Raw genomic sequence first — 11669 nt, forward strand, 5'->3', positions numbered from 1 at the left:
AAAGGAAGGGAAGCAGGCTCCCCGCTGAGCAGAGAGCCCGATGCGGGGCTCGATCCCAGGACCCTGAGATCATGACCTGAGCCGAAGGCAGCGGCTTTAAACCCACTGAGCCACCCAGGTGCCCCCAATGTGAATATTTTTAACACAAATGAACTGTACACTTAAAAATGGCTAAGGGCGTACATTTTATGTTATATGTAATTTATCATAACTAAACATTTTTAAAACTAAAAAAAAATTTTTTTAAAAAACTGGAAACTCTGTACCCTCACCCCACCTCTATTTGCCTCAGTTTATTCATTTGTCAAATAGGAGACTTGGAAGAACCGATCTCGGAGGAACGTCGTGAAGATCTGCTGGGTGATCTACAGGAAGGGCCCACATTGGTGCCTGGCCACCTCAGTGCCCTATGTCAGCTGGTGCTATTACTAGTGTCCCACGTGCAGCAGGGTGGGAAGGGGGAGGTTAGTGGGTCTACCTTTCAGAGAAAAGGGATAGGGATGGTAAGACAGGGTGGGGAAGGGTGAGGGAGAGGAGTCTGCTGGGGCCTTGGGAATCTATCCCCCGGATGGAGGGATTCCTTAAGGCTTGACCTGCACACCTAGGTCCCAGCAGAACTGCTGAGTCTGCCCATTATGTGGCCTCTGATCATTTTGAATCTGTGGTCCTGTATCTACAGCAGGCTGGAATTTCTGAGTCTTTTACCCAGCAGAAGGGTGAGCTGAACTCAGTTTTGGCACAAACCAGATAGGTCAAGTGCAGGGGAGATTTTTAAATTTCTTAACAGAATAAACTACCTCCACGTCCTGCAACAGGGCTGCTGGGAATAAGATTGCAAACTGTCTTACCTTCCAGTTCAGTAGACCCTCAGAGCAATTTTAAAAAATGTATTCATAAAAAAAGAAGCCTTATGAAACTATAAATATGATTGCATGTAATAAGTAACCTTATTTAACAGGGAAAAAAATTACATCTTTGAAAATCTGAGCATGGTCCCCCATTATGTGTCACCGTAGTGATGCCCGGGGTCCTGGACTTTCTCCCCCTCATGGCAGCCCCCACCCCGTGACCGCAGGACAGCGACTGAGCAGAGCCCCCCAGTCCTGTGGGAAGATTCAGCTGCAGATGGGCAGCAAAGACTAATGAAACAAAACGAGGAGATTACTCCGAGGGGTTTTACAGCATCTGTTGGACCAAATGTTTTCTGACGTTCGTACTAATTCTCCGGGGATCTTGCTCCAAGGACTCTAATGACCTCATTCCTCTCTGACTTTGCTCTCCATCCAGATTGCAGGCAAGCACGAGCAGTCAGTCTCCTGCTGCAGCGGCTGAGGAGCGGGGACGGGCTGCCTCCTCTCCTTGGGGTGGGTGTATGGCTGGAGGTCAGCTAGCGTGGCCTGGGAGGGAGAGCTGCGGGACGCCTCAGCCTCGCCCCTTGCCTCTGTCCTCCATCCTTCGGCAGAGGCTGCAGCACTAATGCTAGGAACGCTGGACATACCGGTTCTTCTTTCCCGTTCTATAGCTTTCTCGGGTTTAAGTGACATACGATACACGGCACACACTGGAAGTGTGCACTTTGAGGAGTTTGGACACACGCATACACCCATGAAACCATTGCCAGGAGGTACATATCTACCCTCCCTCCCCTCCACACCTCTGCATCCCTCCCAGGCAACCATAGATCTGCTTTTTTTTTTTTTAATTTTATTTATTCAGTGTTCCAAGATTGTTTATGCACCAGACCCAGTGCCCCATGCAATACGTGCCTTCCTTAATGCCCACCTAACCCCCCACTCCCCTCCCCTCCAAAACCCTCAGTTTGTTTCTCAGTTTCCACAATCTCTCATGGTTTGTCTCCCCCTCTGATTTCCCCCAATTCTCTTTCCCTTTCCATCTCTCAATGTCTTCCATGTTACTCCTTATGTTCCACAAGTAAGTGAAACCAAATGATAATTGACTCTCTCTGCTTGACTTATTTCACTCAGCATAACCTCCTCCAGTCCCATCCATGTTGATACAAAAGTTGGGTATTCATCCTTTCTGATGGAGGCATCATACTCCATTGTATATACGGACCGTATCTTCTTTACCCATTCATCTGTTGAAGGGCATCTTGGTTCTTTCCACAGTTTGGAGACTGTGCCCATTGCTGCTATTAACATTGGGTACAGAAGGCCCTTCTTTTCACTACATCTGTATCTTTGGGGTAAATACCCAGTAGTGCAATTGCAGGGTCATAAGGTAGCTCTATTTTTAATTTCTTGAGGAATCTTCACACTATTTTCCAAAGTGGCTGCACCAACTTGCATTCCCACCAACAGTGTGAGAGGGTTCCCCTTTCTCCACATCCTCTCCAACACTGGTTGTTTACTGTCTTAATTTTGGCCATTCTAACTGGTATAAGGTGGTATCTCAATGTGGTTTTGATTTGAATCTCCCTGATGGCTAGTGATGATGAACATTTTTTCATGTGTCTGTTAGCCATTTGTATGTCGTCTTTGGAGTAGTGTCTGTTCATGTCTTCTGCCACTATACATTCTTTTCATGTTATAGAATTTTATACAAATGGAAGGGGACGCTATGTCCTTCTTTGGTCCACACTCTCTATGCATCATTATTTTTTGAGATTCATCCATTATCGTGTATATCACCTATTCATCTCTTTTCAGTTCTGTCATTTGTTTATCCGCTCAAGTATGGATGGGCATCTGTGTACAAGACTTGGTGGGGACAGACACTTTCATTTCTTCGGGGTGAATAGCTAGGCGTGGAATAGCAGGATCACGTGTTAAGTGCATGTTTATTTAAAAGATTACCTCACTGTTTTCCAAAGTGGTTGTGCCATTTTATGTTCCCACCAGCAGCATGTGAGAATTCCAGTTGCTCTGCATTCTTGCCAGCATTTGCTACTGAAGGCCTTTAATTTTAGACATTCTAATAGCCGTTCGGTAGTATCTTGTGGTTTTGATTTGCATTTCCCTAACTGATGATTTTGAGCCTCTTTTCATGGGCTTATTTGCCATCTGTATACCTTCTTGGGTGGCTTATCTGTTTGAATCTTTGTCTATTTTTAAAACTGTGTTGTTTTTTATTATTGAGTTTTGGGAGTTTAAAAAATATATAACACAAGTCCTTTATCAGACAGATGCACCAGTCTGTGACTCGCCTTTCCATTCTCTTAACAGGATCTTAAGAAGAGCATGAGGTTTCTTTCTAAGAAGTCTGATTTATCAATATTTAATTTTATGGATCATACGTGGGTGTCATGTCTAAGGAATCTTTCTTCAGGGGAGGTCCCAAAGGTTTTCTTTTACGAGTTTTTCCAGATAATTATAGATTTCGTTTTACATTTATGTTTGAGATCTGTTTTGAGTTAATTTTTATATATGCTGAAAGGCATGATTCCAAGTTTATTTATTTGCATATGTATATCCAACTGTTGCAGCCCCATTTGTTGGAAAGACTATTTTTTTCATCACTGAATTACCTTTCACCTTTGTAGAAAATCACCTATACATTTGTTTCCTAGGACTGCCTAAGAACACACCACAAACCTGCAGGCATAAAACCACAGATGTGTACTCTCCCACAGTTCTGGACGCCTAGAGTCTGAAATCATGGGCTTGGCAGGAAGCCGTCTCTCCAGAGGCTGAGTCGCGAATTCTCTCTGAACTCTTCCAGCTTCTGACAGCTCCACATACTCCTTGGTTTGTGGCAAAAGAACCTCAGTGTCTGCTTCCATCTTTGCCTGGCCTCCTTCCTACCTATCTTTCAGGATCTTCCCCACTTCTTATAAGGATACCTGTCACTGGATTTAGGGCTGATCCTAAATCCAGGATGTTCTCATCTTATGATCTCCAACTTAATTACATTGGCGGAGACCCCTTTTCCAAACAAGATCACATTCACAGGTTCTGGGTGGACATTTGCTTTGGGGAAGGAAGGAGCACAAGTCAGCCCGCTATACCCATGCAGATGTGGGGCTACTTGGCTGCTTTGTAGTAAGTTGTGAAATCAAGTAGTGTTAGTCTTCCAACTTCGTTCTTTTTCAAAGTTGTTTTGGCTATTCTAGTTCCTTTGTATTTCCACATTAATTAATTAATTAATTAATTTAAAAGGGAGGGAGAGCAGGGGGAGAGGGACAGAGAGAATCTTAAGCAGGCTCCATGTCTAGCACGGAGCCTGATGTGGGGCTCGATCTCACGACCCTGAGATCACGACCTGAGCAGAAATCAAGAGTCAGATGCTTCACAGACTGAGCCACCCAGGAGCCCCTCCACATGAATTTTAGAATCAGCATGTCAATTTCTACCCAAATGACTACTGGGATTTTTTTGAGCTTGTATTGTATCTATTTGGGGAGAATTAACACCTTAGCAATATGGTGTCTTCCAAATTATGAACGAGGAATGTTTCTCCATTTATTTAGATCTTTAATTTCTCTCATCAGTGTTTTGTAGTTTTCAACATGCATGTCCTTCACATTGATGGTCATGTTTATGCTCTTTTCAGGTATTTTGATCCCATTAAAAAGGGTATTTTTATTTTAGTAATAGTTCTGAGTGTTCGCAGCTAGTATACAGAAATGCAGTTGATTTGCAGATCTTTACTGTATCCTGCAGTCTTACTAAACTCACTTCTTAGTTTAATGGCTTTTTGTTAGAGTTAATCAGATTTCCCTCTTATCATCTGAGAGTAAAGACAGTTTTACTTTCTTCTTTCCAATAGGGATTTCTTTTCCTTGCCTTATGTATGCATTGGCTGAAGTCTCCAACACAATAAAATTGTTGAGAGTGGATGTTCTGATGGGCACCTGACCTCAGGGAGAAGACATTCAGTCTTTCACCAGCAAGTATGGTGTTAGTTGTAGGTAAAGTGACCGGTCGTCCCAGTTTTCCTGGGACAGAGGGCTTTCGTGGGCCGCACCACTCTCAGTGCTAAAATTGGCCTATTCCCAGGCAGACTAGGACAGTGGTCACCCTAATTGAGGGTTCTGGGCCAGTTTCAGTGATGATATTTTCTTCTCATTATAGGTTGTATTTTTCTATTTCTTTGCATGCCTGGTAGTTTTTTATTGGAAGCCAGACATTGTGAATTTTACTTTGTTTGTTGCTAGGTATTTTTGTATTTCGATAAATATTCTTGAATGTGTTGTGGGATGCAGCCATTTTATCCTTTCATGCCTTTAAGATTTGTTACGTGAGATGAAAGCAGTGTTTAGTCTGGGGCTAATTATTTTCACTACTGAAGTAAGATCCTTCTGAGTACTCTACCCATAAATTATGAATGTTTCTAGTCTGACTGGTGGGAATAGGGACTATTCCCAGCCCTGGTGAGCTCTAGGTACTCTTCCCTTCATTGGTTTGGGTGGCTCTTTCCCCAGCTCTGAGTAGTTTCCTTACACATACGCGGGTCATCACTTTGCTTAAAACTTGGAGATTCCCAGGGTTCTCTCTCCATGCAGCTCCCCACTCCTTAGTACCCTCTTGTGTACTGTAGCTGCCTGGGTCTCCCCAGACTCGTAGCTCCTTCTCACTCATAAAATTTGCTGGGCTCTGCCTCAGTTTCCCTTCCCTGCATTGTGGCTTAGAAATTCTCTCAAGGCACTCAACTGTGGCAACTGTAGGCTTGCCTGTTTCCCACCTCTCAGGTGTCCTTGAACTTTGTTGCCCAAAGTCCACTGTCTTGGAAGCCATCATTTCCTGCGTCCCTCCCTCAGGCTAGGAGCCCTCAGAAGGCAGGGGCTGTGCTTGCTTCATCAGGCTGGTGCTCCTGGAGAGCAGGCAAGACCTGGGCCTCTGCCTTCCTCCTTATCCCCCCTTCAAAGCCTGTTTTAACAGATGCTTAAGACCATAGCATTTTACTCATGGTTATACCTCCAAGTACATGTTTTGCTTTCATATGACACAGATTAAGCTGCAGTCCCTTGAGACTATCCTTTCTTCTCTCAGTGATTCCCAAGATCACACATCATCTAGAAAGTCTTCCTGGATGGAGTGAGCTAGATGACATCTCCTTGGCATACCATCTGCCCCTGAGTTTATGAATCCTTTTCCCCTGGTTTGCCACTCTCCCCGTGACTCCTGGAACTAGTGTCCCCAATCCTGGGTTGTCCGAGGAAGGTCTTAATCAACCTTACCAGTTCTGTGGGAATATGTGGGGGTTATAGTTGAAATAATGTTAGGAAATATTGCTGGTCATATCCTGCTCATGGGGATTCACAGAGCATGTTAAGATTTTAAAGGCACTGATAAATATTGTAGTAGAGGAAAATGTGTGCTTTGTTGACACATATTTGCTAAATGTATTTGATTCCAGTAACTTTTCTTTGATCTCAGAATCTCTCTGGACTATTTATTGTTCTCATGAACATACTTAAAGAAACACTAGCCCAAATCATCATGAACAAATCAGAGGTTCCCCTCCTCTGTATCTATCTGTCTCTTCCAAGAGAACAGATGAATGTTTTTTAAGCAAATGATTCAAAGAAAGAATTTGAAATCACTCTCAACAACCCGTTCTGATTTTATCCTCACAGAGCAGGCTGGTTTTCCATGCAATTCTCTGGAGTCTCACCTCCGTATGTTCCGTCACCTCCTCCTACCCTGGGTTTTTTGAATCCCACATTAGTCATTTGCTCCTGTGTGGAACTGGTTTGGTGTCACACAAGTAAGGCTGGGGGCACAGACTAATAAGGACAAAGAAGAGGGGGCAGGACCACATCATCACACAACTTCAGGGGGCACCCCTCATGCTGGACTCCATGTGACAGTCACTCCCCCAGAATCATGCAACACAGTAGCCCTGCAGAAGGGTTTGAAAGTAGACACTCCGTGGGCTTTTGCATTTCCAGAGCTCCGAATGTACCACGGCTCTGCGTGGAATGCTATTCCGCACATTCTCTTGTTAAAAGTCTACTCCAGTCATAGCTAAACGCCACTTCAGTGAAACCATCCTGGGTTCCTCAGGGGACATTCATGTTTTTTCTCTGGACTCCCATGGTCTTATCAGAGTCTGCCTATGAACGTGATTAGTTGTGTCCAGGCCTTACTCCCTGGCTAGAGTGTGCATTTCATGAAAACAGGGACTGTGTCTTACTCACTTCTGTATCTCTGGCTCTTAGCACAGGACCTGGCCTGGCAGAAGCTCACAGATGGTTTAATGGGTGAGTAAAATAAATGAGCTGAAATTCAGTGGAAGCTCCAAGGATCAGCCCTTCTGGGAAAGTCTTTGGTGTAGCAAACAAGAGTTCTTCAGGGGCTCAGGGGTGTCTGAGGTGCCAGGGGTGTCTGAGACATTAGGGTATGTGTTCGGTTCTGGACAAAGCCAGGGAAGTGGTGAGACTCAGCTCAATGTTCAGCCAGCTGTGTTGATGTTGTCATGTTGCTAGACATTAAGACCTGATAAGTTTCGTTCTTAACATCCTCAGTGAGGATCCTCCAGCACACATGACTGGACACATTCATGTGTGCATAGGCACAACTTGGGCAAACATGGGAATTATCGCATGTGGTCACATCCACAGGGAGATATGCAGATGTGCACTTGGATGCCTGGGCATAGAGGTGCAAGAGACAGAGGCAGGAACATGCAGACGTGCACAGGCTCAGCAACCTTCAAGAGCCTGGAAACATAGTGAGCGTGAGAACAGGTAGTCAAGGGTGGGGAAGTGAGAGACCTGAGCAAACAGATGGGCTGTTCTTGATAACCAAAGCCAAAGGAAGCTTGGAAAGACTGAACACCGAACTCCTCCCCACCTTGCCTTCCTCTCTTCCAGAGAGTTCTGGGACTGAAGGCAATAAGCCAGCAAGATCCTTCCAGCTTTGCCCCCCATAAGGAACCACAGTGTCTGATAGCAGCCGCCAGAACCAGCATGCATCCAACTCACTTGGACCCTTGCTGGCACAGCTCTGCACAGAATGGCAGGGAGGCCTCTGGGAAAGGGTCAACTTCAGCAAATCCCCTCCTTTGGGCCACACTCCTGCAGTGGTCCAGCTAGTTCCAGCCTCCAGAATAATTACTTACACCTTGCCTGTGTCTTGCAGTTGCTGTCCTTAGAGACACGGGGCGGGGTGCATGTGTGTAGATGACCCCTTGTGTCCTCCCTCTGGCCAGGAGCTCCCAACAGCTCCTCTCTCTTTAGCAAAACCATGCCTTCCCGGGCTCCTCTAGAAGGCGCTGTGTTCTCCTCACCTGCAAACACACCAAGGGCCCCAGTGACTGTGGGTTCTGAGTTGGGCTGTTGCCATCTCAACCCTCCAGAACATTTGGGCAATTCTGGCTGCAGAGGACTTTGAACATGGGGCCCTGGTGAGCCTCCAGACTTCAAGTTTCAATCTCTGGCAGGCTCAGAGGCCACAGGCCGGGGAAGTGATCCCCGGCACAATCCCAGCTGTGGCACCCCAACGGCAGAGCCCTCTCGGGTTTCTTGGCATATCTGACTCTCTAGGGAGTTGTTGAGAACCTGAGGTTTCCTCAATAATTTACATCCATGCTCCTCCCGTGACAGGATCACATGGCCCTGGACAAAGTCAGCAAACACTGTCCTGGGGAACCTGATCTCCTGGGTCCAGTAACAACAACAGAGGGAACAATGCCGAGGATTGCTCTGAGTTCCAGCCAGCACCTGGGAGGTCTGGACCCAGCTGGAGGCCTGTGACCTGATAGGGCCACTCCAGCTCAGCAATGGCCTTACTTGCTGGGAGGTGGAGGGTAATGGAGAAAAAGGCAGCCGGCTGCTCTGGGAGTCTCGGGAAAAAGATGGAGGCTCAGTTTTGCCCAACCCCACTAGCCTGTGGAGCTATAGAGTGAGGTGACTGTGCCATGGCTGCTCCATCCCCCACCCTGTCTCTGTCCTTGCCTAAACTGAGCGTCTGCTGGGTCTTCCTGTTGCTTGTCTGCCCACCTGTGCTCTGGGCCCATCCCCCTCGCCTGGTTCCACGCCCAGGTTCTCCTGCATCCTCAGCCCTCTCTCTGCACTGGCTCCATTCCCTCAAATAGAAACACACTCGGAACTTTGGAATCTTCTAATAAATCCTCCCTCGCCCCCCAGTCACCACCCAACTACTCTCCTTCCCTCCTTGGATAAGCCACTGGAGACAGACTGAGGGCCTTCCTCACAGTCCACTGCCCACTGCCTACAGCCCCCACTGGCCTCTACCTGTTCCACCAGCATCCCTCACAATGATTAATTATACCCACAAACACTCCCGGGCATCCGAATGTTCCACAGACAAGCTCTGAACTTGCTATTGTTCACCTAAAGTTTTTAAAATCTCTTCTCTGTGCCAGAAATGGAGGTATAATGTGAATGCAATTAGGGCTAAGGAGCTTATGATTTGACAGTAAGCAGAAATACGAACCAGGTGCGACAGATCTGATTGCCGAGGGCTACAAGTGAAACATGCCCAGAATCTTGTGGGAACCCAAGGGAAGTGCCTGCCACAAGGAGGGGAGGAACAACTGGTCCGAGGAACTTTCTGGGAGAATTAGGTTGGAACTGAGTTTTGAAGGATGTGTAAGAAGTGAATAGAAGAAATTAGGATTTGGGTTATAGGAATCTTTCATTTTCTCTCTCTTTCTTTCTTTCTCTCTCTCTCTCTCTTTCTTTCTTTCTTTCTTTCTTTCAAGAGGAGATAGGGGCAGAGGGAGAGAGAGAATCTTAAGCAGGTGCCATGCTCACTCCAGAGCCTTAGGCAGGGCTCAATCTCATGACTCTGAGATCATGACCTGAGCTGAAATCAAGAGTTGGATGCTTAAACCACTGAGCCACCCAGGCGTCCCCGAGTCTTTTGGTTTTAAAAGTGACAGGATGAATTTAAGCAAACCAGGGATAACTGGATGAAGCGAGCCTCTGAACTCACAAAGCGTTCAGACCCGCTGCTCTCCTTACATCATCGCTGTTGTGTCTTTCTCTGTGCTGAACTCATTCTCTCCTTATCAGTTAAGCTTTCTTCACGTTTCAGGGGACAGGAGGGTCATGGTCACAGGAAATCTTGGGCTTATATCACCTCAGTTGTTTGTCCCCAGAAGAAGAAAGAACCCTCCCAGCATTAACATTTATTTATTTTTAATGATTTTATATTATTATATATGTAATATATTATATGTTATACATTAATAAACAATAAAGTATATATAATATATAGTTATATTTATAAATTATATTTATATATAAAATAATACATAATATATAATTATATTTATAAATAATATTTAATTATTTTAGTTAATAAATTAAGAATTAAATAATTAATAGTTGTAGATTTTAAAAATCCCAGAAGAGGGCTCTGATTGGCCCCGCTTGGGTCACGTGCCCATCCTGGGCCAGTCATGGCAGGATGGGATACCCTGCTTGACCAGGCCTGGCTCTCCTCACCCCGGGGGCCAGCGGGAAGGAAGTGATTGACAGCCCTGTCAGGACCCCACGGAATGAGAAAGGAGAAGTAATCCAAAGGAGAGTACTGAGAACACAAACAACAGATGTTCACTGCAGAGCACTTTCTAGCCAGAGGGAATCACATGTACAAAACTACACAGCAGCCATGGAATGTGTCTTGGAATAACCAGGAGTTTTATATAGCTGTATCTAAGGATGAACTTAGAGGAATGCAAGAAATAAGCCTAGAGGAGAAGGAAGAATTTGGAGGGCCATATGTGCTAAACAATAGAGCCTGAATATTATCCTAAAAGCTGCGGAGAATCTTTGGTAAATGTTATGTCAGATAATTACATGATCAAGATTCTTATATTTGAGAAGAAAACCCCTTTTGCCCATAGACCTGTTTTTTCCTTTTCTTCCCTGTTTCAGTTAATGGCATCCTCATTCTGCTGGTCCCATGAGCTAGACATCCGAGGACAACTCGGGGTCATCTCCCTCAGTCAGGTACTTCCTGGAGCCTCTCCCCATTAGCCAACCGTTTCCTTTCTGTGCTCTGCCTTCGTTCAGGCCTGGGTCTGTTCTTGCCAGGGCTGCTGTGGTGGGCCCTGCTGATGAAGACCAAGCAGGGAGGTTTCTGCGGCACAGCCCAGGCTGGGTTAGACCTGGTTTTCTCTGCTTCCATGGTGCTCACGGCTCTCCTAGCACGCATCCCATGGCCTCGTGGCGGCCTGGCTCGGACCATGCTGTCTACATACGCTCTGTGGGGCCTCGGGAGCATGAGCCCTGTTTTTCATTTCTTACCCCAGCTGCACAGATAGTGTCTGATACACTAAGACACTGGGTCAATGTTTGTTGATTAATGAAAAGACGAATGAATGAATGAGCCCCACCTCCTGCCACTAAGAGAGGCGAACACTAAGGCACCCATAGCTGAAAAAAGACATTGTTCTAAGCCTTGGTGTAGCACTCTGAAACAAGGGTGTTTGCCTCATCGACTTGCAACGGGCATGTGCGTTTTCTGTATCCTCAGAGGCCTCTTTCCAGTTTCCCTCTCTCTATCCAGCTCTCTAGCTTGCCTAACCCTGCATGCTGTGGAACTGAAATCCATACCCTGTGTGTGTGTGTGTGTGCGCACACTAAGTGCCTTTTGTTACCTATTTTAATTTTTAAAAAAATTTTCTGAAGAAGGCTCAACACTGGGCATGGAGCTTACTTAAAATTTTAAAAAATAAGACTCACTATCCTGAGATCAAGACCTGAGCAGAGACAGGAATTGCATGTTCAGCCA

The sequence above is a fragment of the Mustela erminea genome, chromosome 17 (assembly GCF_009829155.1).
Source record: "Mustela erminea isolate mMusErm1 chromosome 17, mMusErm1.Pri, whole genome shotgun sequence".
Classification (NCBI taxonomy): domain Eukaryota; kingdom Metazoa; phylum Chordata; class Mammalia; order Carnivora; family Mustelidae; genus Mustela; species Mustela erminea.